Raw genomic sequence first — 24978 nt, 5'->3', positions numbered from 1 at the left:
TCCCTCTAGGAGGAGGGATTAGTGTGCCTGAGAAGTCAGGCATACACCCTTTGCCTGCAGGAATTTCTATAGAGTCACTCCTCTGTGATGGCATGCATTAGTGAACTATTTTTTTAACCCCCACCAGCCGCATAGTCTACACTATGACTGGCAGGTTTTTGTCATCTATAGGAGGAGGGACGCTTGCAGCCTTTTGATGTTGCCAGCCTTCTACCAAGAAAGGTTTGGCGCTTGGAGCACACTAGTCATGACAAGAGCTGGCTGCATGGCTGGAGGAGTTCTTCAGAGAGCCACTCCTCCACAACCTCTGACTCTAGGTGAAGAATCCTATTGGGTGCCCCTGGCTAGATATGGCTGGGGTGACTAAAGATCACATCCTGCTCGAGTGCCACCAATAGTGATGGGTAGAGCCATAGTTGGTCTGGTGATCGGGTATGGCTTCATCCTATAATCACTGGCTAATTGTTGCAGGTGGTCATGGGCTCACTGGCCACTTAACAAGTCTCTTCTAAGAGAGAATTCTGCAGGCTTGGAGTACACACCCATCTCTGACCTCCAACCCATCTCTGACCTCCAACCCTGAATATAGGACTTAGGATACTTCACGATAAACCCTTCTTCATGCTCAAGATGAACCATCTCTGTCTCAGCCTTAGTCAGTTGCAAGAGACATCTCTGGTGCCTCTCTGCTCCAAAATATAGAAGGGCCTCTAGCTTCTGATGGTCCACACACTGCATCACCTCACTATTACCTCCCAGCCCAACACACTGTGGCAGATAGTTTTGGAGGGCAAAAGTGGACCCAACTCTCAGGTCATCCAGGACCAGAAATGGAGGCTGGTGCATGGTGTCATTTCACCAGAGCAGCCTACTCTTGCCCCCTTTGCAGACTGAAGAATTTGATCCACTACGTGTTGAAGTCACCCCTTTTCATCCCCTTCTGCATTCACTTTTCTTATGTTTTTGGTTCAATTTCACGACTCACTTTTGCCTGTATGGACCTGAAGGGATTAGAGACCTCGTGCATGCAAAGGACTGCCTGAGCAGTTACCTCTTTGCAGTAGCTAAAGAGATGGTGTGGCAGATCAGGAGAGATAAACTGGCCAGATAGGGCCCTACGCTTTGGGGGACTCTGTTAAAGGCACTGGTGTGTACCTGTACAAAAGCAGAGCATTTCTGTGCAGTGTCCATCAGCAGGATGGGGGGAGGAGTGCTCTGCTCCCCTCCCATTATCACTCCTTTTTCTTCCCCTCTGCTCTCTTCTTCTGAGTGGACGGCAGGCATGCCTATTAGGTATGAACAGAGGTAGTGCAGCATTTTGCCACCTGCCCCTCAGGTGGAGGCTTGAGGTTACACCTTGGGCAAGCAAGAATAACCTCTATGGCCTCGCTCCCTGGACAGGATTACTGCCCACCCCATTCACCCCAGAATGTGTACAGTGGAACCACAGGCCAGCTTCTCTCTGGTATTACCTGCACAACAGGTTTAATTTTTGGTTTATGCTGTTTTGGGCCAGGCACAGTAGGTGCATGGCACATGTTTAACTCAGATTAGTGGCCTTGGAAGGGGGCCTACGTTTTCTTAGAGTGCCTCCCTAAGAAGACTCTGAAGACGGGAAGGAATAACTTCCGGTGGGGGGGGGCAGAACTGTCTGCCGTGATCCCCAACCTGGTTATTGGCTCAAACAGTGCTCCATTGAGCAGCGGCAATGTGATCCTTCAGCATCTGACCTGACATCTTCTCTCTGTCTAACAGGAAAGGAGGATCCATTTCACTATCTATGGGACGTGCATAAAAGTTTGTTTCATTTTTTAGTTCGGGGGTGCCCATTTCGGGCCCCCCCCCCCAAAATCGGAAATGTTTTCGTGTTCAATTTCATAAAAAAAATATAAAAATAAAACCCCAAACCCGCCCCAGCCTTCCAAATGTAATTAAATAGAAAGCTCCCCCCCCCCACCTTGACTCACCCAATGTCCCTGGTGGTCCAGCAGGGGACCCAACAGCAACCTCCTACTCTCCAGTATTCTAAATGGTGCCGGCGGCCCTTTGCCTTTACCATGTGACAGGGGCTACCGGTTCTATTGGCTGACCCCTGTCACATGGTAGGAGCAAGGGACGGCCCGAGAGATCGCTCCCGGTCGTCATCCCCCCGGACCACCGGAGACATTGGTTGAGTCGGGGAGGGCGTTCTATTTAATTACATTTGAAGGGTTGGGGAGCAGGTTTGGTTTGTTAATATACAGGCTTTTTTGTGTTGTTTTTTTTAATACAATGAAATAGGAGATATCGTCTTTACTCCCTATTTCATTGCAAGGCGTCTTTTAACCAGGTCAGCCTTTCGTTTTCACAGTGCCTCTTGTGCAGCTCGCCACCCAATGGCTTTTAGATGAACGCTATCGTTGACCTTACAATGCTCACTTCTCGCCCCACAGAGGGCAAAATGCTGCCACTTCAGGGATATTGCTAAGCAGGGAAGCCTCCCTTCAACCACCATCCCCTGCACCGCACAGCCAGGCAGCCCCCGCTGACACTCCGGCTCCGGTCGGGGCTGCAGAGATGGAAAGCAGGCCGGGGGACCAGGCAATGAATGAGATGCCGAGCTGCCTGCCCCCAGTGTTTGTATGCAATGCATATAGCCAGATACACAGTGTACAGATGAAGTACAGGCATTTATAGCGCTCCCCATCCCTCCTCCCTTACTGGCAGAAATCAAATATCGCACCTTCCCTGCCTCCCTCCAGAAACCCGCAGCTCTTTTCTTCGTCAATAATTAAAGTGCGAACGAGAGACTGCTTGCCCATTTGAAAGCAAAAAAAAAAAACACCTCGCCCTTTTGATTCAGCGCACAATACAGCCTGATGCAGAATCCTTCCCCCTCTAGAAAAGGCACCGACCTCCGTCCCCATTCACCTAACACAATAACATTTTTAAAAGGGTGTGAAAGCATTGAAAAAGAAACCCTGGGGAGGGTGAATGGCCTGACCTGCTGTACACGGATCCTGCAGACCTGTCAGCGCCTGGATGTCCTGTGGCTCTGCTATTGTGATAATCTGCTGCCTCCACTCCTCCTCTTGACAAGCAAGGGGACAGCCCAGCCCTTCCCTTTCTTTCCTCCCCGGAGCTCAGCGGCCACGGAGCTCCGGCGGTGGTTGCGTGCTGGAAGGAGGCGCGATCCTGCCTCTAGGAGTGGATGCGGCGGCAGGGAATTCACCGAGGAGATCGGGGAGGGGTGGGGGAAGGGGAGCGGGGAGGGAACCGGAGCCGCTCCGGGTCTGAATGGAGGGATGCCTGTGATAGGACCGGAAGAGGGGATACGAATAACGGGCGATTGCTGCTGTCTCTGGGTTTTAGTGGCAGAGTCTAATCCGCCTCCTCCGGATTATAATCCCCTTCGACCTCCCCCCTCCCTGCACAAGGATGTACCAGTGAAAGCGCTTCCTCTCCTCCCTGCCAGGTTTCTGGTTGCTCCTGGTCAGGTGACTGTCTCTCTCTCTCTTCCTCTCTCCCTTCCTCACCACGCTTCCTGCTGTATCTCGATCACTGCCACCCCCTTCTCCACGCTGCATCCACTTTCTCCTTGCCGCACTCTTAAAGGTAAAGGGCAAAGGAGATTACTCCAATTCACAAGGGGTGCCTGCGGTGGGGAGGGTGGGGGAAGGGCCCCCTACCGCCCCACTATTTTGAGTGGGAAGGCATGCGGAGGGGGTAAGGGCTCCCATAAAATGCACAAAGTAAAATATAATGCAAAATTAAAGAACTAAAACATTTAGGAATAACTCAAACTGGGGAGGGAGGGGAGCAGAGCACCCTGTCCACTGCCCACCGGCGGGCGAACTCCACCCAGCCAGCAGTCACGGCACAGAAGTGCTCCGCTTTTATCCAGGCGCACACCATGCTTTGGAAGAGGGCCTCGCAGTTGGGACTGTCCCCAGCCAACTTCCTCTGCCTCAACCGCCAGACTGAGTTCCCGGCGGCGGACAAAAGAAAGTTGACCAGGCCATCCCTCTGGCGCAGAGGCCCCCTCCTGGTCGTGCGGCCGTAGATCAGGAGGTGCAGGGTGAAATTTAACCAAAAACCCCAAAATAATCCCTTAAGAAAGGCTAGGAAGGGGGTCAGCTTGGGACACTCGAGTCCCAGGTGGAAAAGGTCCTCCTCCTGTCCACAGAAAGGACAGGAGGGGTCTGCCCGGAACGCGCGAGCCTTGAACCTCAGCGTCCAGGAGTGGTCTCCTTCGTAGTCGGGAATCATCCCGGAGTAGAATGACTCCCAGCAGGGACCTCCCCTTCTCCCACCCTCTGTCTCCCTGACCCAACACATCCCGCCAGGGCATGTTGGGACGGGAGGCGAGGGCAAGGCGGTGCACCGAATGGGTCACCAGCAGGTTCAGGCTCTTCTGAAACATGGTTCGGAAGTCCGCTAGGGACAGTTCCCACAGCTTACTAAGGCTGTGGGCCCGAGGAGGTTGAGCTTCCCAAGAGGACCTGCCTTTTGGCATCCTAGGCCCTACCAGCAAGGCCGAGGTGTCGGACGGTGCTTCGGGTGGGGATCCCCGACTTGCGGGGTCCTCTCGGGCATGGTGCTGAGTACCTTTTGATAGATTCGCTCAAAGGTAGCGATTAGGCTTCTAGCAAATCCCTGAGCCGCAACCAGATGGCATCTCAGGCCCGGGTCTTCCAGCCCCTTCAAACCCAGAGTGGGGTTATGCAGAAGGGGTTCACCCAGGAAATCCCAGCTCCTGGTAGCCATTCCCCTGGCCACGCCCAGCAGTCTCCAAGCCTTCAGCATGTCCTTGTAGAATGGCAGCAGCTGCGAGAGGTGACGAAGGGCGAGTCCTCATGTCTAAGACAAGCAGCTGCCAGTCATACTGCAGGTTGCCCGCTTGGCGGAAAAAATGCATCGCCATCACGGAGCAGGGTCCGAGTACAGATATCGCCACAGGGCCTGAAGATGGACGGTGTGCACCTCCCTCTCCCTAAAAGACAGCCAGGATGCCAGTGCTCTCCGTCCGCCCAGACGAAATCCAGCAGCTTCTTCTGGGTACGGGAGAGGAATTCCTGGGTCGGGCTGAGGGCGGTGAGGCAATGCCACAGCATGATACTCACCAGCTGGTTCACCACCAAGGCCCGACTGCGGAAAGACATCAGTCGCAGAAGACCCCTCCATGCCCCAAGGCGAGCTTCCACCTTCTCTCCAAGCTCTTTTCAGTTGATGGACGATGGAAAGGTGGACTCCCAGGTACCTAAGAGTCTCCCTGCCCCACAACAGGTCAGGGAGAGCGTCCACCCTCTGTGGTCCAACAAGAAGGCCGGAACATTTGGCTTGTTGATCTTGGCCGAGAATGCCACCGAATAGATCAGCTGGCAATCCCGCACCCTCTCCAAGTCAACCAGGTCCTGAACCACGGGAGCATGTCGTCGGCATAGGCCGAAAGGGTGAACCGCATGTCAGGTTTCGCAGCAGTAGCCCGGTGAGCCGCCTGTGCAGAAGACACAGGAACGGTTCAGTGGCTAGATCGTACAGCTGACCCAACTGGGGGCACCCCTGACGCAACCAGCGTCCGAATGCCAGAGACGCCACTAGGGACCAGTTGATCCACCCTGTCGAATGCTTTCTCCTGGTCCAGGGACAAAAAGGCCGCTGACAGGCCAGACTACTGGCCAGATGTATCAAATCCCAAACCAAAAAGTTGTTATCGAAAATAGTGCGTACGGGAATCGTGTAGGTCTGGTCAGGGTGGATCACCTCCATCAGCACGGACGCCAGCCGCAGGGAGAGCGCCATGGCCAGGATCTTATAGTCCATGCACAGTAGGGAATTGGGGCACCAGTTCCTGAGGCTGCGCGGATTGCCCCCCTTGAGCAGAAGGGTGAGCACCGCGTGCCTACAGGATAGAGGCAGGTGCCCTGTCTTGAGGGCTTCATTTAGGACCCACATGAGATCGGATTCCAGGATGTCAAACTCGGTGGTGAGCCTGTTGATGCCCAGGGACTTCCCTTTTGGCATCCACCCGAGAGCCTCGAAGAGGTCTCCCAGGCCGAGGGGTAGGTCCAGCCAAGCCTGGCTAGCCTCACTCATCACCGGAAGCACCTCCCACAGGGCCTCGCAAGTGTTCGGTTCCACCAAGTCCGGCAAGAATAGAGCCGCATAGAAATCTCGAACATCCACCCGGATCATGCCCGACTCAGCGAAGGGGGTCCCATCGGCAAACAGGCACGTTATTTGCTTCTTGTTCCCCGTATGCCTCTCCAGTCCATATAAGAAGGGTGTGCCACGGTCCATCTCCTCCAGGATCTGGATCCAAGAGCACATGTAGGCCCCGCACCCTCGCCGCTCTTCGAGGAGTCGCAGAGTCTGCTTATTCTCCTCATACTCGAGAAGCACAGCGGGATCTTGTCCCCAGTCCTGCGCATCGCTGAGACATCCCTCAACTCCAGCACCTCTCCCGAGAGGCACTGGAGCGCGAGGCACTCCTCGATGTTAATGCCCCTAGCATGATCGTGACAGAGAACCCAGAGGCGGACCTTTCTCACGTCCCACCACTGAGCGAGGGAGGAAAGTCCGCCTCCCGGCGGCGCCAGTTCACCCAAAACTCCCGCACTGCCGTCACCAACACCTCATCCATGAGGAGCGCGTTGTTGAAGTGCCAATGGATCGACCTGGGCTGCACGGGGCTGAGCTCCACCCTCGGGGCCACAAGATTGGGGTCCGAAAGGGTGGCCGGCTCCACTGTGCATTCCGTGGCTCGGTGCATCAGCCAACGGAACAGATACCACCGGTCGATGCGGGAGCGACACATGCACTCCCTCTCCATCCTTACGAAGGTGAAGCCGGAGTGAGCATCTGGGTGCTGCTCACGCCAGACGTCCACCAGACTGCTCCATCAGATGGCATCCCGGAGGACGGTCGCCAGCTTCGCGTTGAATGCTCAGCTCCCGCGATCGAGCAGGCTGAGGGTGACGTTGAAATCCTCCCACTAGCACCACTTTCTCGTCGGGGTCCAGCGCGTCCAGGAGGTCAGATAACCAGCGAAAGAATACCGTCTGCTCGGTTGAGGGGCAGGTGGCACACACGTTGATGCAGTTGATCACCGCGCAGCCCCCAACCCTCAACCCCACATGCAACATCCCACCCGGCACAATGGTCCTGATACTCAGCACCTCTGCCTGCGAGACCCACGAAACCAAGACAGCCACCCACCAACCACTCCCGAGGCGCGACTGAAGGACACCTCACCATCCCATCCCAGATGCCAGGCCACCTCAGCATCTGGAGTGGCGTGGGCCTCCTGTAAAAAGGCGACCGAGTACTCGCCGCTCGAGGGCGGAGAATACCAGTGCCTGCGGAACCCAGTCTTGCAGTTGTTGACGTTAAGGGTGAGGAACGTTAAAGCCATTCTCTGTCAAGAAGTGCAACGTGTACGTGCACGGTCCACCCCATCACAGGGCCTCCTGGATCACGCACGGTTCGTGGCTGTATCTCTCCTTACCGGGGAGGGAAGAGACTCGTGACCTGCGCCGAGCTGCCCATTTCACATCCCCCTCCCTGACTACGCCATGCCTTCGCAACCTCCATGGTTGAGGTTGAAGCTCACTTCCGGGAGAGAGTGGGGGCCAAGAGGCCTGCGGACCCCGTGCAGGCCAGAGGCCCACTTTCTATGGCTGCTCGCCCACTCACACTCGCCCATCTCCCCCTCCCTGTCTGGTCCCCAACCCCTCCAGCATCCCTTCTGGGGAGCTCCCACCCCCACCCCCTACCAGACTCTGGCCTGCTCTTCTGGGTACTGAGCCACCCAGGGCAGGGTAAGAGGTTTGGGGAGTGAGAACAAAAGACAGGAGAGGGATGGGTGCAGGGGGGAGGAGGAGGCAGACAGAAAAGGAGAGGGGCAGGTTGCCACTATCTCCGAAGGGGGGAGGGAAGGGATCTCCCACTGTTCCAGAGAGAGGAGGAGAGGAAGGAAGAGGGAGAAGGGCGCCCTATAGGAACTGGTCGATGAGCTCCTCTGCTGAGGCAGGGCTCCTTCTGGAGGGGGGCGCCCGGTTGGACCAGGGTTCTGCTGGGATTGTGTGGGAGGGGTGGAAGGGTGGGACAACTGGAGAAATTGTTCTTCCTTGGATGGGGAAGGCCCTTCTACCTCCGCCCAACCCACTGAGCCTTCATCGCCCATTCTTTCTGGTGGGAGAGAGGCAGGGGTGGAATCAGGGGGTTCGAGGGGCAGCAAAGGGTCCTCCTCTGCCGAGGGCGGCAGGACTTTGCCCACCTCCTGTATTTCTGGAGAGGTAGGGGTGGTTTAATTCAGGGGCGGGGAAGGGCAGATCTCTGGAGAGGTGGCCTCTTCTTCAACGGGGGGTGGGGATGATACTACCTGTCTCTCTCCCCCGGATCCCACCTGACAAATTCGGCAAATTCCCGCCTTCTGGGGGGTGCCCGCATCACTGGACTGAGGCTCTGAGGGCCTGTCCTTCCTGGCCATGACCTCTATGGCGACGGCCAATTCCTCGGCCAGCGGTGGACTCAGGAGGGAAGGAAGGGGGCGTCTCGGATGCCTCGCAGGCAGGGCGGGAATTCCTGACACTAGCTACAGGGGAAGGGAGGGAGAGGGAGGGCTCCAGTCCCTGGCCAGCCACCACCTCATCAGAGGAGGAGGAGTGGCCTAGGGATCGTTGGCCCGGGCTTCTCCCCGCGAGAACTTCCTCCTCTTCTTACAAAGGACAGAAGGCCTGACTTGCTCCAGCTGCAGAGCAGGGGGGAAGGGCGAAGAAAGTGTCTCCATCTCCTCAGGCGACCGCATGTTCCCCTCACCCTCGAGGAGCTGCGGTGGGGGCTCTGCCTCCTCTCGCCCACCTCTACAGACCGGAGAGGGGAGGGGGGCTTCTGGACTTCGAGGACAGGGGACGGCCCTAGATCCCTCTCCCCAGGATCCGTCTCCCTCGCCTCACACTGTCCCTGTGCTAATTAATTGGGGCTCCCCTCTTCAGGGAGGTCCGGAAGGGGCTGCGGCTCCAGATCACCCGCTCAGATTCCAGCGTCCCCTTCAGAGGACGCTGGGTCAGAAGGGACCAGGGCAAGGGGGTCAGCTACCCCATGCTGGCCCTCCTGAACGATACCCCACTCGCCAGCTGCCGCCTCAGCCTTGGCGCACTCCCTCTCCCTCTTATGCTGCTTCTTACACCTGGGGGGAGGCGCAGTCACAGGGAGAGGGGCGTTGGGCCTGGGTTCAGTCTCCTACCCGGCAGGGAGATCGACGGCAGCTGCTGCCGATGGAGAGAGCAGGGTTGGTCCCGGCGGGGCAGAAGTGGACGGCATTCCCCCTTCCGGAGCCCTTGACGGAGCAGCGGCCTTGGACCCCTTTTCGGCAGGGTCCGGCGCCGAAGGGGTGGAGTTTCCAGGGGGCCCGGCTTTGGCCTGGAGGAGGCTCTCAACCCTCTCCCTTATGATTTGGGAGAGGAGGCTGGGACACCACGCCTCCTGCGAGGATCAAAATGCTATTGTATTCCACCCCCTCGGGGTCTCCTCCATCCTCAGGCAGGCATACCCAAGACTGCCTTCGGTAGGAGGAGACGTGCCTCAGCTCCCTCTCCCGGTGACCTGCGGGCTGGTAAAGGCCCCCAGGTCACCAAAATGATGTTTGATGAGGGCGTCCGGAATTTGTGGCGGGATGTTAGAGAACACCACTCGTGTTTCCTGCCCCACAATGGGCTCCACCTGGTGGGAAAGCCCCTCCATGACAGCCTTGTGGACCGCCTGGAGGGGCCAGACAAACATCCCGGCCTTGCCGTTCATCCTTCTCACCGCAACGACCTCTTTGGGCCTGACTAGCTTGGCCAGGGTGGCGCTGTAGTGGAGGTGGTCGGGCGTGGCCAGGGTGGCGCTGTAGTGGAGGTGGTCGGGCGTGGCCAGCATGTAGCAGCGCAGGCCGTGCCGCAGAGTGACACTGGAGGACCCGGCTGCCGACGAATAGAGGTCCATCGGCAGGCGGGTCCCCTTGCCAGCACTCACCCCCTCCACTGCCATGGCCACGTAGGACAGCCTGGCTGCTGGGGTGGCAGGGGTGGAGCGGGGCCCCCTGGTAGTTTTCACAGTGTTGGCGGCTGCGGCAATGGTGGCAGAGGAGGCGACAGCAAAGGCGGTGGTGGCTGAGGAACCAGCGGCCACGCCGGGGGCACCAGCTGCAGCAGCACGGGTGCCTTCTTCTGCGGCAACTAGAGCCAAAAAAAAAAGGAGAAAAGACAAAGGAAAAGAAGATCCAAGTGGGCAGAACCTTTCTGCCTTCTTGGGGGGGAGGAGGAGGGGGGCAGTGGCAGCACTTTAAATAATTGGGGGTACTTATTGGGAGAAAAAAAATGTCTAACTAAAACTGAAAAGTAAAACAGCCTGCAACCTATGCAAGGTGGGGAGCTGCAGCAGTGTGATCAACCTCGCTTATTTCCCGTCAGTTTGGGTCTTTTTTTTCCTAGCAATTCACTTTTTTTTTCTCCCTCCCAATTCGTGGGTTGCTTATTATTGGGTGTTTTTTTTCCTGTCAATCATGTTTTGGGGGGCAGGTCTTGGTGGGTGGGACTTGAGCCCAGCTGTTTCTGTGATTGGCTGCTCCTGCCAATGAGGCCCCTGCACTGTGAGGAGCACGTGGGCAGACAGGCACTGATGATGGCAAGCAACAGCGTCTTGTTACAAGGGAGATTTTATGCAGCCTAGCAGGCTTGAACCCCTGAAGGGAATAAGCAATTATTAACTGACAACAATCAAAAGGAAGAGTAATGAGTGTGTGGGGGGGCTGTTGTGTGTTTTTTTTTATTTTGCACTTTGAAGGAACTTCAGAGTTCAGTGGCTGAGACTGGAGTGGTGGTGCACCAGTCAACTGGCTTGCAAGGAAGGGCGGCTAGATAGAAGCCACTACTGAATAATGAACTGTGAGTTTAAAAATGTACTTTTAGCGCATGCTGTCTGGAACAATCTGTGTAATGTCTTGTAATTCACAAAAATCTGATGGACATTTTAGGGGGTTAAAGACTATTGCAAACCACTGTTTCCTCTATTACACTCGCAAAAGTTATCTTTTAAGAGTTTTTAGTGTATAAACTACCTTTCTAAGAAAAGTAGTTTTAATCTCTTGTGTTTTGGGCTTGGTTATTTGGAAAATAGCATTTGTTCTTTCATGAAAACCTGAGCTGCCCTACTATTGTGGCTCAACAAATTAGTTAATTGAAACCACCTGACTGCAGGGTGGGAGCTGAAAGAAAGAAAATCCCTAAACCCAACCCTTGGGGAAGGAGAGAAAAAGGAGCAAAGTTTCACCAAACTATCAAAGGGGGGGGAAAAAAAGAACCCAACAGAAAAGCACACGTAACACAAAAAGAACAACTACCGGTATAAGGTAAGTAGCAAAGATTTTCTTCTTTATTTTCAGTTTGTTTAAAGTAAAAGGGGAGGAACTACCCTAAAGTAGCCTTCACTCTCTTCCCTCCTGGCTTGTCTCCCCACAGGAGCCTACAGGGCTTGGCTGACTCTGCTCCAACCCCCTTCCCCCTCTGAACTGGAGAAGGGAGGAAAAGGGGTGCAAAATAACTAAATAAAGAAATGGAGGGGTGCTGCACTAGCACTGTGTTTGTGAGCAGTGGGTAGGGGGGGTGCTGCCCCAGATGGTGAACCCTGCAGGGCAGCAGTTGGGGGTGTTTGGAGGAGAGCTCAGGAGCTGCTCCCTGGGCCCCAGGGCTGAGAACCTTATATTTCAAGGCATTGTTCTAAAAAATCTTCCATGAGGGAGGCTGCCTTGTAAAAAAAAAAACAAAAAAAAAACTAACTTTAAAATTGGCCATTGGTGCAGCCCTCTAGCTTCAGTCTCAAATGCAGCATCCTGCCCGGCACGACTGCCTTGAAGCTTAGCACCTCTGCCTGCGGGACCCTCAAAATCAAGATGGCCACCCCTGCCAGCCATTCCCGAGGCGTGACTGAAGGCAGTCTCACTCCAGATGCCAGGCTGCTTTGGCATCCGGAGTGGTATGGTCTCCTGTAAAAAGGTGACTGAGGGGGGGGGGTGTCTAAAGGATAGGGGAGGACTGGAAAAGAGCGGGGCAGAATGCCACCATCTCCGAAGAGGGAGGGGAGGCATGGTAAGGGATCTCCCCCTCTAGATCAGGGAAGGGAAAAGGGATCCAGCAGGGGCCGGCGGACGAGCGCCGCCTCCAGCTAGAGACCCTGCTGGGGAGGGAGCCCGGTCGAACCGGGCCCCTGACGGGGCAGGATTCAGGGAGGGGGACAATTGAGGAAGTTATTTCCCCCTCTGGTAAAGGAGGCCTTCCTGCTTCTACCCTGTCCCCCGAGCCCTCCCCCCTCCATTTCTTCAGGAGAAAGGGGAGTTAAGGTGGAACCTGGGGAGCGGAGGACCCTCCTCTGCCGGCTGCGGTGGGTGCTCACCCGCCTCCTGGTCAGGAGGGAGTGGGAGGTGGCGAACCTCTGGAGAGGCAGCCTCGTTGATCTTAACATGGGGGGGAGAACACTACCTGAGTCTCCCCCCCTCCCCTCTGGGGGATGCCCGCAAGGCTTCCCAGGGCCAGATCTGGCTCTCCTCCCGGGTCACCGGATCGAGGGTCCAATGGGCCCGCCCACGACCTCCACGGCGATAGCAGCATCTTCGACCGGCAGTGAACTCGGGAGGGCAGGAGGGGGTGCCTCGGACCCCTCGCAGGCAGGGTGGGAGTACCTCATGCTAGCTCCTAGGGGTGACTGAGAAAAAGAGGGCTCTGACCCCAGACCAACTGGCGCCTCGTCGGAGGAGGACACGCCCGGGTGGTCATCGCCACTGACTTCTCGTGAGAGCTTCCCTCGCTTCTTTGCAGGAAGGAAGGAATGGAGCAGGGAGGCGAGGCAAAGACACAGCCTCCATCTCCTTGGGCGTACTCGCGTTCCCCACACCCTCAAGGAGCACTGGTGGGGGGTGTCTCTTCTTTCTCGGCCCCTCACCTCTGCCAAGGGAGGAGGGCGTGGCCTTAGCTCCCTACTTAGGGGCCTGTCTCCCTTGACTCACTCTGTCCCTGCCCCAGTTCCATGGTGTCAGAGCTCCACCCAGAGGGGCTGCGACACGGGAGCAGCCGCAGTCTCAATAGTTTCTCAACATAGGGTGCTGACTGACGGGGGCAAGAGGGGGTGGTATGGGGGGTGGGGTTGTTGACCCCAAGCTGGCCACTCTGCCCAGTTGTCCTTCCGGGAGCCACCTGGGCCTTGGCGCGTGCCCTCTTCCCCTTAGCAGTGGGCACAGTCAAGGTGAGAGGGTAGTTGGGCCCAGGTGTCATCATAGGTGGGGAGGGTGGCGGCTGGCAGAGGGGGCGCAGTGGGACTCCCTGCTGTTCTGGCAGGGCGGGTGCAGGCAGGTTCCGCTGTGGGATACCCTCAGGGAGCCGAGGCCTGGGGGTCCAGTTCCGATGGGGTGGAGGCTCCGGGGGGGCCCTTCCCTGGCCTGGAGGATGCGCTCCTCCCTCTCCTGTAGATTTTGGGAGGCTAGTGCCCCAGCTTGCGGCAGTGGAAACACTATGCCGCCTCCATGCTCCAATAGACTTTAAAAAGGGCTCCCTGGAAGGCGATCATCTTCCATCCCTCCGGCTCTCTCCCGTCCTCAAGCAGGCGTATCTATGCCTGTCCTCGGTAGGAGGAGAAGTGCCTCAGCCCCCGCTCTCAGTGGCCGGCTGGGATGGGTGACACTGGGATGGGTGTCACTGGGCTACCAAAACAGTGCTTCAGGAGTACGTCCGGTGTGTGGGGTGGGACATTAGAAAAGACCACCTGAGAGCGGATGACGTCACCGCGCAGGACGGTCGGCTAAATCCGGCTGGCCGCCTCCCGCTCCGATAATCCGGTGGCATCGGCGCCCCTGCGCTTCGGTTTCCCTCCCAAACCGAGGAACGGTATCTGCAGGAGCTGCCATGGCAGCCACGAAAAAAAAACTGGACCTCAAGCGCTTCTCCTTTGCCGCGGCGGAGCTGGAGCTAGAGGGCGCAGACAAAATGGCGGACGGAGCGGCTCTGCTCGCGGTGTCGGAGGAGGAGGCAACGTCGTGGCCTGTGGAATTGGGGGATAGTGGTGCACCTTCCCGGGCCGAATTTTCTGCTTGGTTTGGGGCTCTGAGAGCTGACATGGCTCAATATAAGAAAGATATGGAAGCTATCATGTCTGGGCTGAAAACGGAGGTCTCGGAGATTGGTCACCGCGTGGAACTCGTGGAGGAGGGGCTGGAGGAACAGCAGACGCACAGCCAGGTACTCAGAGAGGAACACCAGAAAGCCAGAGAATCCCACGACAACTTAGCCAGGCAAGTGGAAGATTTGGAAAATAGACTAAGAAGGTCTAATCTAAGGTTTAGGGGTGTCCCTGAGATCCCTGAAAACGCGGATTGTATAAAAGTTCGGGATATTTGCATGACCCTGCTTGGTGGGGACCAGGCTGCAGATGTAGAACCTTCTATTACATTGGACAGAGCTCATAGATCTTTGGGGACCCCCAGGAACAATCAAGCTAGGGACATCATCGCTTGTTTTCATAATTTTACAATGAAGGAACTGGTGATGAATGCTGCCCGGAAGCAGGGCTCTCTGCAGTGGCATGGGAACAAGATTGAAATTTTCCAGGACTTGGCATTCACCACAATTCAAAAACGGAGAGAGTTCCGGGCAGTGGTGCAGGTACTGCGAGATCAGAACTTTCGCTATAGATGGCTGTTTCCTTTTGGACTGAGTTTTTCTATCAATGGCATCACTTCTAAAGTGCAGCAAGTCTCGGAGGCTGAGGATATACTGAGAGCTGCGGGATTCATGTCAGAGCCACGGCAAACGTCGACAGCAGGGGCACCGGAGGCCCCCCAACTGAGAGAGTGCCCAAAGTGGCAGAGAGTGCCTAAAGGCGGGAAACGGCTGCGCAGGAATTCTGAGGACTCCACTGCATCCAAGGGCCCAGGATGAGGTGAAGGGACTCTGTGGTAACCATTCTAAATTCTGGACTTGAGCCTCATGAGGAGGTCTGGGCTCACTGCGGCCTGCACAGGCTGGGTTCCTGGTTCGGTTAAGATTTTCATTCTTACAGGTTGATAGGTCACCGTTGTTATGCATGTGTTTGTGGGAGCGGGCGGGAGGTGGGCTCGAGCTTGTCCGGTGATGTCATCACTCTCCAGGGTCGAAGCCCACGTAGTTAGTGGGCGCATTGGGGGCAGGGGAGGGGGGGAGGGGTAGCTGATGGGAGACCAGCTCGGCCTTATGCTATTCTTGGATCAGCAGGGGTTACAGTGGGGTGGGGTGTTAGGTGGATTCTCAGCCGGGCTACTTTGGGGAAGCGTCCCATACGGATCTCTAGGAAGGATGGGGCACGGGCAGTTCTACACACACCACTTAGATGGATAGTTTAAAACTAATTTCTGTGAATACTAAAGGGCTGAATTCACCCATGAAAAGGAAAACCTTCATACAGGATATGAAACGTATCCATGCTGATATTGTGTTCTTTTTTTTTTTTAAATTTGACAATTTTTATTGTCTACACGGCAAGCAAAACAACAGACAAAATATACAAGCTAGTGGTCCACAACGTGCAGAAAACCGTAATCGAACAGAATGCAAATGCACAGCAAACCAACAATAATCCCACCATTCCCCCCCACACCCCCCCCCCCCCCATGAAGGAGTCCCAGTCCAAGCCAAAGAAATAGAATAATCATCAGTCCAAGGCATCCAGCTGTAAAAGAAGGGTTAAAAGCGACAACAGCAGAACAAGGATTGAATACCAACAATGAGCATGTATCCCAGAGAGCAGTACAGAAAAGTGAAGAATGCAAGGGGTCCCAAACCAACATAAAGAAAGGGATCAAAACCCCCAAACCCAGGCACCAGATTCTCTTGCAGACAGCTAATCGCCAGTCACATAGGTAATAAAGGGTTGCCAAGCCTTGGTAAAGGCAGGGAGGCGGTTATGCCTGACTGCCGTCAGGGAGGCCAACGTATAATAAGTATGTAATTTCATCTGTATCTCAGGCAGGGTGGGTAGCCTTGCCGATTTCCAATGAGAGGCAATAAGACTGCGAGCAGCAATAAACAGTTGAGCACAGAAACGCCAGTAAGTTTGGGGAATAGAGGGCGGGAAAATATGTAACAGTGCCACCGCCGCCGAAGGCACGAGGGTCAATACCTAAAAGGGTACTCAGCCAAATAAAAACCTCCCGCCAGAGTGCGGACAGTGTAGGGCAGGTCCACCAAATATGCATATACGTGCCTATCTGATTACATCACGCCAGCAGTGGTTGTCGACATGGGGGTAAAATTTTATGCAGTTTGTCAGGGGTGTGATACCAGCGGTATATCATTTTAAGACAATTTTCCTGTAGTTTAGCCGAGATCGAGCAGCAGCGGGCTGTGAGCAATACCGCGCTCCATCCCCCTTCGCCCAACTGCAGTGGCAAGTCAGTCTCCCATTGGGAAGCAAATGTACACTTATCTATTCCATGTTGAAAAAATAATTGGTACAGTTTAGAGGTAACCCCTTTAAGGACATCACTGTAGGAAAAGAAAGTTTCAACCAAAGAACGCTCTGGACGTAACTGGGCAGTGGTCATCAGGGCCCGGATAAAATGGACAATTTGGGCATAGACCAGAAAATTTGGGGAGGCAAGGTTGTACTTATCGGCCAACTGCGTCAAGGTAAGGAGACTGCCCTGAGAGAGTAAATGTCCAATAGTAAGTATGCCTTTCTCCCTCCACATTTTAAAATGGGGAGAGGAATACCCCGGGGCAAAACGCACATTATGAGCCAGCGAGGACTGATAGAAATACTTGTGAGATCCCACGAGGTGCGTGCGTGACTGGCCCCAAATACGCAGGGTAGTCTCCAAGGCCCAAGGCAGACAGTGAACAGAGCGCCACGTAGAGCGCGGTTGCCAGGGCATAGCTGAAAGAGCCATTGGACCCACCATAGCCTGCTCTAGAGCCACCCATTGCTTAGGGAAACAAGAGCGATTGAAGTCTATGAGAGCTCTTAATTGCGCAGCGCGGTAGTACTGGAGAATATGCGGCACCCCCAGTCCCCCCCTGCAGTTTGGGTAAATAAAGAACTGCTCTCGGGAGCCGCGGGGGACGTCTGCGCCAAATAAAATAAAAAATCCGCTTCTGCCACCTGCGGAGGAGGGGTGGAGCAAGATACACAGGGAGGGAGGAAAACAGGTACAGTAGTTTAGGTAGGGTATTCATTTTAATAATGGCAATTCTGCCCAGCCAGGAATATAGGCCCTTATTCCAGCGGCTTAAGTCAGTAAAGATCTTATCAACTAACGGCTGGTAGTTCAACCGATACAAATCGGCAAGCTGGGAAGAGATCTTAACCCCTAAATACTTGATATGTGACTTAGCCCACCGGAAAGGGAATTGGCCCTGCAGGGACTGGACAACAGTGGGGGTCAGAGTGACATTAAGCAGCTCGGATTTGTCAAAATTTATCTTTAAACCGGATACTGCACTAAAACGATCCAATTCCCGGATAGCACCTTGAAGGGACAGTTGGGGGTCAGTCAGCATGAGGAGCACATCGTCAGCAAATAAGGACAATTTATACTGAGCAGAACCCAACTCGACACCCCTAATATCCGTGGCAGTACGGATCATGGAGGCGAGAGGCTCCAGATACAAGGCAAATAAAAGGGGTGAGAGGGGGCACCCCTGTCGAGTGCCCCTGCCAATGGGGAAAGCAGGTCCATAACCATTATTTACCTTTACCCTCGCCCTAGGGTGGTCATACAGTTTTTGCAGCCACTGACAGAAACCGGGTCCAAAGGCCATCCTATGCAGGGTCGAAAATAAAAAGGGCCAGTGGACCAAGTCAAAGGCCTTCTCCGCGTCCAAAGAAAGAAGAACCGCAGGTTCCTGCCGCCTATGAACCCACCACATAAGGTCCAGGACCTTCCGAATATTATCGGCAGCCATGCGGTGAGGCACGAAGCCCACTTGGTCAGTGTGAACCAGGGACGGGAGGTAATTATTTAATCTAAGGGCTAAAATCCGGGCTAACAGTTTAAGGTCAACATTAATGAGGGATATAGGCCTATAAGAAGCGCATTGAGTGGGGTCCCTACCCGGCTTGGCTATCACTGTGATACCCGCAACATTCGCTTGAGGCGCGAGCTTCCCGTCATCTCTCAGACTATTGAAAAAGTGGGGCCAGTGGCTCTGCAAGAACGGTCGCGCATTTCTTATAAAAAAACCCCCGACAGACCATCCAGTCTGGGCGCCTTCCCAGGTTTAAGGGATTTAATGGCCAGCAATACTTCTTCCACTGTTATGGGAGCGTCTAACGCTTCCTGTTGCGGGGAAGTAAGGCTCGGCAGGGTAACCCCCATCAGATAGGCCGAAATGCTAGCGGGGTTAATAGTCTCATCAGGGCGGTATAGACAGCCAGAAAAAGCAGAAAAAGCATCTCTAATATCCGCCGAAGCTGTTACAACCGTAGCCTGGGAATTCTTAATTTTAGAGATGGTATGGGAGGCGTGCCTGGCCTGTAAACTACGCGCCAAAAATCGCCCCGCCTTATCTCCCCCTTCATAATAGGCCTGTTTGGACAGATTTAGGGTATGAAGCAACTGAGCATTATCCAACGTGGAGAGCTCGGATTTAGCAGCTAATAATTTCTGATAACAGCGGGGGGATAACGTATGCATGTGGTCACTGGTAAGCTGTTGAATCTTATGCATTAGGCGTCGCCTATCCTGTTCCCTGAGACGTTTACATGTTGCCGCCCGAGAGAGTAACAAACCCCTAGCATAGGCTTTGGAGCAATCCCAGACAACACCAGGATTTACCTCAGGATGAGTATTAAGCGTAAAATACTCCTGTAGTTGAGGGAGAAGCTGTTGTACAAAGGAGTCATCTTGCAACAATGACTCATTTAAGCGCCAAAAACGCTCTCCTCTGTCCCCATCACTCATATCCACCTCCAGCGAGATAGGGGCATGGTCCGACCAAGAGATGGCGTCAACATCAGTCCGGCGGACCAAGTTGCCCAAGGGTTTATCTATTAGGAAATAGTCGATTCGGGAGTAGCTATCGTGAGGGGTGGAATAAAAAGAGTAAGAAAGTGAGGTGGGGAAACGATGCCTCCAAATATCCAATAGGGACCAGTCGGCCATAATAGACTTAAGTCGTCTACGCAATACCCTGGGCGTGTGGGACTGTAGACTCGAGTTGTCGAGCTCCTGCTTCATAGTGATATTAAAGTCCCCCCCCTAAAATTATGTGCCCGTCCGCATTTTCCAAAAGCACTCCTCGAAGTTCAGTCAAGAAGGCGTCACGGTCCTTATTGGGGGCATAGACGGTGACAAGAGTGTAGACTTGGGCGGCCACACGAATCTTCAATAAAAGGTAGCGCCCTTTAGCGTCTGCCACATGGGAAATGTATTCATAAACTAAGGTCGCAGCAAGCAGGATCCCTGTTCCCGTAAATTTGCTACCCGTCCCACACCCTGCATGATAAACATGAGGGTGAGTGCGGTAAGCCAATAAATGGCTGTGACGATTCTTTAAGTGCGTTTCCTGTACATAGACGATATCAGCTCGCTGGTGGTGGAGTTCTTGTTTAAGAAGGAATCGTTTCCGATAGGAATTGAGCCCCTTAACATTCAGGGAAACTATTTTAACCATAAGGGATACCTGAAAAGGAAAAAGTTAGCCCATGAAAATACAGTTCTGCAATGTAAGAAATATTCAACCCAACAAAAGCCTTAAGTGAGCAAAAAAGGGCCGCCAGCCCCGTAGGCAGGAAGACCCACAGTGCACAGACATAGAAGAAGTAAAGGACCCTTGAGACTCCAGCATGTAAAAGTGAGAAATCAAAAAAGGTCCGCCCCCTCTCTCCATGGACCATTTCCCTGGGGGTGCAAACAAAACAGCGCACCGGCCGACAGTCAGTACCCACCCCCAAGCTCCCAGAACAAGAACAGCAAAGGAAAAAATGTTAAATATAACATTTGAATATAACATTTAGACGACTGGTGATCAGTGTTCTGTGACCCACCCTACGCTGAAGACAAAAAACAGCAAAATGGAGTGGGCCCACTCCATAATACCAAGGCATCAAATCCAAATAGGAAAAGCCATCCTGTTGCAGTATCAATGATCAAAGAAGGTCACAAACGCGGGTTGGCAAGAGAAACCATGAAAAGTGTCTGCCTCATCCCTTATCAGCGGCGGTCTGAGTCGCTGGGGTATTTTGCCTACGAAGACGGCCCCGACCTGCCTCAGGGCGACGCCATCTTGGGGTTGCATCCATCCGTTGCGACTGGTGTGTAGTGGGATCCGCTGAAAACGTAATCGCCAGGCCTGCCGCTTTAAACACCTGCGTAGGTTCTGCCATGGTTTTAAGCTTGTAGGTAGTCCCGTTATACTGGAATAAAAGCGCAAAAGGGAATGCCCACCGATACTTGATCCCTGCGTTCCGCAGGGCACTGGTCACCTCCCGGAGCTGGAAACGCTTTTGGAGCGTGGAAGGCGCTAAATCATTAAAGATAGCGAGAGCATGGTCCTCCCAAGTCCAGTTAGGAAGCGAGCGTGCAGCCGCCATTACCTCCTCCTTTTGCTTGAAATTTAAGAATTTAATAACCAGGTCTCGGGGCTGATTGTCCCTCCGTTGGCCTAAGGCTCGGTGAGCTCGTTCAAGTTCGATGATATTATCAGCCCTCAGATCGCTCGAGGGGGCTGGAGTAGCAGCTAGGATTGCTTTGCAAATGGCCACCGCTGTGGCCATGCTGTCTTGGTAGGTATCGAGTTCCGGCACCCCGCGAATACGGAGGTTTGAGCGCCTAGACCGGTTTTCTAGATCCTCGAGCTTATCGGACATTAACTCCACGGTTTGATGTAAGTGCTTATTTTGCTGGGTTAAGGTGTCCAGATGGGCGCTCTGATTGTCGGCGCGTAGGTCTAGGTCGTCCACTCGACGTCCAACAGCGTTTAGATCCTCCCGCAGTTCACCCATGCGTTCCTGCAGCTCTGCTTTATAACTTTTAAGGTCAGCACGAATTTCGCAAAACCATGAGCGAATTTCAGAGCGTGTGGGCAAGTCCGGATGAAGGCTGCCCACCATGGACTCAGGCTCGGGATCCGCCCCGGAACGCTCTTCCGCGGCGGTCTCCAGTAGGGATGTGAATCGTTTTCCATATCGTCTTAACGATAGAAATCGTGTGGCAGGGCAAGAAAATCGTCTTAGGCACGATTTTTTAGTTAAAAAATCGTTAAAAATCGTTTTTTCCGATTAGTGCGCACTAACGGGAGTTAGTGCGCACTAACGGGAGTTAGTGCGCACTAACGGGAGTTAGTGCGCACTAACGGGAGTTAGTGCGCACTAACGGGAGTTAGTGCGCACTAACGGGAGTTAGTGCGCACTAACGGGAGTTAGTGCGCACTAACGGGAGTTAGTGCGCACTAACGGGAGTTAGTGCGCACTAACGGGAGTTAGTGCGCACTAACGGGAGTTAGTGCGCACTAACGGGAGTTAGTGCGCACTAACGGGAGTTAGTGCGCACTAACGGGAGTTAGTGCGCACTAACTGGGAGTTAGTGCGCACTAACTGAAAATGATACAATTTGACACTTTTCAGGTCAGTTAAGGTCAGTTTAGGAATGAATATGTATTCCTATTGGCTGCCCTCTTATTTATTCATGTTACCAAGTTTCCTACTGACAGTATATGGGGGATGGGAAATGGAAACAGTTGGTAGCTTGACAAAACAAGTAATGTGATCAGTCAATGTGACTAGAACTTGTGCCCTAACCCTTATACCAGGGGTATTGTGATCTTCCTGCACACAGTGCCCTATCCCTAATACCAGGGGTGTTGTGATCTTCCTGCACACAGTGCCCTATTCCTGATACCGGGGGTGTTGTGATCTTCCTGCACACAGTGCCCTATTCCTGATACCGGGGGTGTTGTGATCTTCTTGCACACATCCCGATATCAGGGATAGGGCACTGCATGCAGGAAGATCACAACACCCCTGGTATTAATAGGGATAGGGCACTGTGTGCAGGAAGATCACAATACCCCGGAGGAGTGAGGGTCAGGCAGCTCCCCCCTGTCTGTGAAGCCAGCCTCTCACTAGTAATGCAGGGAGGGAGCTGTCTCAGACTTCACCATCCACCCCCCCCCCCTCACCCACACACCATTCACTAGCTGGGACATGGGGGAAGTCAGGAGTGAGGGTCAGGCAGCTCCCCCCTGTCTGCGAAGCCAGCCTCTCATTAGTAATGCAGGGAGGGAGCTGTCTCAGACTTCACCATCCACCCCCCCCCCTCACCCACACACCATTCACTAGCTGGGACATGGGGGAAGTCAGGAGTGAGGGTCAGGCAGCTCCCCCCTGTCTGTGAAGCCAGCCTCTCACTAGTAATGCAGGGAGGGAGCTGTCTCAGACTTCACCATCCTCCCCCCCCCCTCACCCACCACACCATTCACTAGCTGGGACATGGGGGAAGTCAGGAGTGAGGGTCAGGCAGCTCCCCCCTGTCTGTGAAGCCAGCCTCTCACTAGTAATGCAGGGAGGGAGCTGTCTCAGACTTCACCATCCTCCCCCCCCCCCCCTCACCCACACACCATTCACTAGCTGGGACATGGGGGAAGTCAGGAGTGAGGGTCAGGCAGCTCCCCCCTGTCTGTGAAGCCAGCCTCTCACTAGTAATGCAGGGAGGGAGCTGTCTCAGACTTCACCATCCACCCCCCCCCCCCTCACCCACACACCATTCACTAGCTGGGACATGGGGGAAGTCAGGAGTGAGGGTCAGGCAGCTCCCCCCTGTCTGTGAAGCCAGCCTCTCACTAGTAATGCAGGGAGGGAGCTGTCTCAGACTTCACCATCCTCCCCCCCCCCCCCTCCCCCACACACCATTCACTAGCTGGGACATGGGGGAAGTCAGGAGTGAGGGTCAGGCAGCTCCCCCCTGTCTGTGAAGCCAGCCTCTCACTAGTAATGCAGGGAGGGAGCTGTCTCAGACTTCACCATCCTCCCCCCCCCCTCACCCACACACCATTCACTAGCTGGGACATGGGGGAAGTCAGGAGTGAGGGTGTCAGGCAGCTCCCCCCTGTCTGTGAAGCCAGCCTCTCACTAGTAATGCAGGGAGGGAGCTGTCTCAGACTGGTATCAGGGTTAGGGCACTGTGTGCAGGAAGATCACAACACTCCTGGTATTAATAGGGATAGGGCACTGTAAGAGATGACTGTAGTAGATTGAATAAAGATCTGATGTTTCTGCTCTCCTCACACCAAACAAAAACAACACACAAGCAGAGAAGCCCTTCTTACAAAGCTGAGCTAGTGAGTTAAGTAGGAGGAAAAGTAAACATACTGGTGCCAGTGTGGCTACTTAAAAAATACACTTACCAACAATCAATTACATATATTTGAACTGTGTACAGTTCCAGCCAGGACCACCTTTCTAAAATGCACAGTGATTGGCAAATTCAACATGCACTAGCATTTCAGGTGCCTGCTAACAAAAATAATAAACAAACAAGTTCTAGTCACGTGAGTGCTGATCATTACATTACTTTTTTTTGTCAAGCTTCCAACTGTTTCCATTTCACATCCCCCCAACCATATTGGTAACATCAATAGATAAGAGCACAGCCAGCCAATAGGAATACATACATACATATTCATTCCTAAGTGACCTTTACTGACCTGGGAAGTGTGAACACTTTGTTTCATTTTCTGTTGGTGTTCGTTAGTTTCCAGTTCCATTTCCCATCCCCCCAACCATCACCTCAGTGGTAACCTTGGTAACATCAATAGATAAGAGGGCAGCCAGCCAATAGGAACACATATTCATTCCTAACTGACCTTCAGTGACCTGGAAAGTGTTTATTTGTATCATTTTCAGTTAGTGCGCACTAACGGGGAGTTAGTGCGCACTAACGGGGAGTTAGTGCGCACTAACGGGGAGTTAGTGCGCACTAACGGGGAGTTAGTGCGCACTAACGGGGAGTTAGTGCGCACTAACTCGGAGTTAGTGCGCACTAACACGATTTAACGATTTTTAACGATAAATCGTTAGAATTTCTATTGTATCGTGTTCTATAACGATTTAAGACGATATAAACATTATCGGACGATAATTTTAATCGTTGAAAAACGATTCACATCCCTAGTCTCCAGTGCAGCCCGCTGCTGCCGGGCCTGCCCTTCGCCCTCCTCAGGATCCAGCATGTCCGCAACTTTACTAAAAGAGAATTGCTTCAGGTCAGTAAGTCTTTTCTTCGTGGCCATCCTGTGCAAGTCCGCCACCAGTCGTCCAAGTGTGGAGAGCAAAGAACCCTTGCGGTCCGCTAATTATTAAATAAAGTTAGAGCTTGGGAGGGAGCACGAGCCACTATGCGACCATCCGCCCGCGCTGCTCACGAGCGCCCCCTGATATTGTGTTCTGTCAGGAAACACACTTGACCAAAAGGTATGAAAAATTGCTGTCCTCCAGGGATTTTCCTCTCTTTTACCACGCAGCAGCATCTAAAGGGAGTAAATACTGCGGGGCGGGCATTTTGTTTTCTCAGCATCTTACGCCGGAGATAGGAAACATTTTAAGGGACGTGGAGGGCCGTTTCATTATGTTAAAAGTGCGGATTCACCATACACTTTACACGTTGGTTAATGTCTATGCGCCCACAAGTGACCAGGCAGGCTTCTATGGGAAGATTTCCAAGATCTTGGCGGATTGGGCGGAGGGTCATGTCATTGTAGGTGGGGACTTCAATATCACCAGAAATCCATATCTGGATAACACGGGTTCTAGTTCGGGAGGGCGACGTAAGGATAGGCAAGCATTAAAGCATATGATCGAGGACAGGGGCCTAACAGATATCTGGCGGTTATTGAACCCCACTGCTAAGAACTACACTTTCTTTTCTAACCCGCACCAATCTTATTCCAGGATAGATTATTTCTTAATCGATAAATCACTGGTGGGCCAGGTCCTTGACTC

At 53.8% G+C, this 24978-nt stretch overlaps 1 protein-coding gene across 1 annotated transcript in view; it reads right to left on the bottom strand.

Annotated features, from left to right (window-relative positions):
- Positions 1 to 3381, bottom strand: part of SNAP91 (synaptosome associated protein 91) — a 384555-nt gene extending 381174 nt beyond the window's left edge. The window contains exon 1 of the mRNA XM_029595502.1: positions 2984 to 3381. The gene's annotated coding sequence lies outside the window, so the exon portion shown is untranslated. The remainder of the gene's footprint in view (positions 1 to 2983) is intronic.
- Between the last annotated feature and the right edge of the window lie 21597 nt (positions 3382 to 24978).

This window comes from Rhinatrema bivittatum, chromosome 3, assembly GCF_901001135.1.
Source record: "Rhinatrema bivittatum chromosome 3, aRhiBiv1.1, whole genome shotgun sequence".
Classification (NCBI taxonomy): Eukaryota; Metazoa; Chordata; class Amphibia; order Gymnophiona; family Rhinatrematidae; genus Rhinatrema; species Rhinatrema bivittatum.
Note: the sequence above shows the minus strand (reverse complement) of the source record. Positions and strands in the feature narration are given on the sequence as shown.